This window comes from Neltuma alba, unplaced genomic scaffold (assembly GCF_004799145.2).
Source record: "Neltuma alba isolate B1F8T4 unplaced genomic scaffold, ASM479914v2 tig00006518_pilon, whole genome shotgun sequence".
NCBI classification, from domain to species: domain Eukaryota; kingdom Viridiplantae; phylum Streptophyta; class Magnoliopsida; order Fabales; family Fabaceae; genus Neltuma; species Neltuma alba.
Genome location: NW_021634487.1, coordinates 42,645 through 46,089, shown reverse-complemented (window position 1 = coordinate 46,089; position 3,445 = coordinate 42,645).

The window sequence follows — 3,445 nt, the reverse complement described above, 5'->3', positions numbered from 1 at the left end:
AGTCCCATACCTCTTGAGTAGTTAAGTCAATTAAAGACCCTCCTGATGCAGCATCTAGCATACCCTTCTCTTGATTTCTTAATCCATCATAAAAATATTGCACCATTGTTCCTCCGGTATCTGATGGTGCAGGCATCTTGAAAGAAGATCTTGAAATCTATTCTAGTAGTCATCAGTGACTCATCATAGTCTTGTTTGGCTGAATAGATCTCTTTTCTCATTAATGAAGTACGAGAAGCCGGAAAGTATTTCTTCAAAAACGCTTTCCTTAAGTTCCCCTAATTGTGATAAGCACCTACCACATGTCTTGGAAGACTCATATACCATTCTCTAGCTTTTTCTTCCAATGATAAATGAAAGACCTTCCATGAGACTTGGTCTAGTGATGCTCCCATGGGCTTCATACTCTAACACACCATAGAAAGAGATTGCAAATGGAGGTATGGATCTTCTCCTGACAAGCCATAAAACTTTAAAAGTGAGTTAATCAATAAACATTTAATTTCAAAGTTTACGTCAAAGCTTCCCTAATAGTTCTTCTACTATGATTGCCATTATTCTCTCCAACTCTCTTATGCTCTCCATTTCCTCCATTACCACCATTTCTAAGTTGGTTACCATTAGGGTTAGGGTTGGGTAGATTGGGTGGGATGTCGACCATTATCTCTTCGTCAACTGATTCACTCTCACTACGACAAAAACTAGACTCTAGAGAGATATTTTCTTCTTTAACTATTACCTCACTTGTCCCCTCAGCTCTCTTTGCTCTTCTTATCTTCCTCAAACTCTTTTCAATCTTAGGGTTATAGGGTCCAAGTTTGGTCTTTTAGGGCATGCAAGAGAGTAAATCAAATCAAAATAGAAGAAAACAAAATTGACTTGAAAAGCACACAGAGTCAAGTAAAAAGATGAGATGTGATGGATGCAAGTGTGTGAAAATATGCATAAGATGTAAGGTATGTGTGGCATGTGTGTGTAGGTGTATGGACAAGAATGAATGAAAAAGAAAAAGATTTTTTTAAAAACAGTGCAGGCACCACGACAGATTTGCAAAGGCACCACAGTACTTTTCACAGAGAGGATGTGTTGCAGTGGATGAACCAAAGACCCGTGTCCTCTTTCACAGAAATAAATTTTCTATGTGTTGGAGACAAGTGCCACGATGGATTTCATAGAACCACCAATAGTAACAAGGAAAATTCAGAAAATGTTTTAGATTAGATGCCAACTTGAATTTTTCTAGCAACTAAAGTTCTAAACCAATCAAAACAAGTTCCAAGAAGGTAACTACACTTGAATATAAACACTTTTCATGCAAAAAAAAAAAACTTGGAAACAAAATTGAAGGTATTGAGCCAAAATTTTTCAAAACTTTAAGCTGTCAAAAATCAACTTTGAGTAAATGAGTTCAAAACCAATTTCCTAATGTGAACACCTTCAAAACCAATTATAAGTGACTTGGAGAGATGGTGCGTGCATCTAAATGGGTTTAAAACCGAAATTGCACATTCACAAGATATCAAACCACAAGTTAAAGCAACACAACTAAGTATTCAGTAGCAACCAAGCCAAGAAACCAATTGGTGTAAGAAAAACCAGCAATACACTAATGGAGAGCCAATACAAAATGCAAAGTATGAACTTATATGCAAGAATGCAAGTATGAAAAGCAAGAAAATCAAGATTTTTGTTTGTATTTCTCAAAATTTTGATGCTAGGTAGAATGAAAAACTCATATTATGAATAAATATGCAAATAGATTGCCTAAATGCCACCTAAAAAGGCTCTTAACCCTAGTCAACAATGAATTGACACAAGTTAACCTAGGGAACCAATTTTTTCGCTCCCCGGTAACGGTGCCACTTGGAATATGTCCTGTCTTGCTTACACCTTGGGTTAAATTCAAAATTAAAACCAAGGATTGCACTATAGGCACAGCCTCAGGTTGTTTCTTTCCTTTATCTATCTTGTTTACCATGTTTTGCTTTATTGTGATTGTTGCATGTGTTAGTGAGATAAGTGTAGGGGAAGGAGCTTACCAGTAGGAAAAAGTAGTCTAGTTTTAGCTTGTAATTTTTTATTTTAATAATTTCCCCTTTATGTTCTTATTTTTTGCCTTTCTTCCCTTGTGCTTAATTGTCTACTTGGTCAAGCATTGAGGATAATGCTTCGTTCAAGTGTGGGGGGAAGGGTTTACATTATGGGTTAGATCACACATGTTAAGGGATTTTCATCCCAAGGTAGTGATGATTAAAAGTGCAGTTTAGAAAAATTAACTCATATTTGTTACAAATAACTAACTCAACTAATTTTCTTAATCTACTCAAATTCATTAAGTAGTTTTGGGGGTAGTATATATATAATCTTACAACTTTGTTGGAGACTGACACAAGTCTTACTTATATGAGAAAGCCTTACCTTTACGCCAGTAAGCAAAAATATATAATTAACAATAAAATACATTAAAATTAAAGACTTGCATTTTCTACTTTTGCTACTAATTAAGATTATTCAATTCAAAATTTTGAACGCTAAACTATTGAGCATCCTCATAGAAGAACCATCTTCTCCCATCGCTTTAACAGTAGTATCCTTAAACACTTGTATTCTTCTGCTGATTTCTTTACCTTCATCACCTTCCATCATACACTTCACAATTCTAGAAACCACCACAATCCTATCATCATCATCATCATTATTTTCATTCTCCTTTGGCCTCACAGCAATCTTCAATTCTTTAGCTAACAACACGGCATTCATTTTCTGCTCTAGAAATAACGGTCGTGCAATCATGGGCTTGCCATAGAAAAGACCATTATGCGTGGAGTTCCAACCTGAGTCAAAAACCCACCACCAGACTTGTTTCTCAAGACTTGATTTGTGGGGCCCATGTTAGGACCATAAAACCTTTGTCCTTGGTTCTTTGAATAAAACCTTTTGGCAAGTAATCGAGTGGGTCCTCCTATTTTGCCATCAAATAATCTGAAGAAGTAGACTCACTTGGAGCTCTCACAATGCACAAGAACTTGTGCCCATTCATCTCTAATCCTAAGGCGAGTTAGTGAAGTTGGTCATGTGACAGTGTTCCACCACTCCCAAAAGAGACATATAGAACTAAGTTTTATGGCTGATTGTTTAACCATGTTAAACAATCTGTGCTTAACACGTTTGTGGTTGCCAATTCTATCTATAAAATAGGCCCCAAAGGATAAACTGTAGGGTTTCTATGATTATAATTTTCTTGCAGAATGGTTATTACCTCTCATTCTAGTTCTAAGAAGCTATTCACTATGATACCATCTACAAAATTGAATCATTTACAAATGTGAAGAATTGTTTTGTAGGATTCACTTGATCTTTCTTGAACTATGTTAGGGAGATCCCTGCCATAGAAGGCTATGCAACTTGCAGAAATGAAGTTCCATGAGTTAATTTTTCTATAATT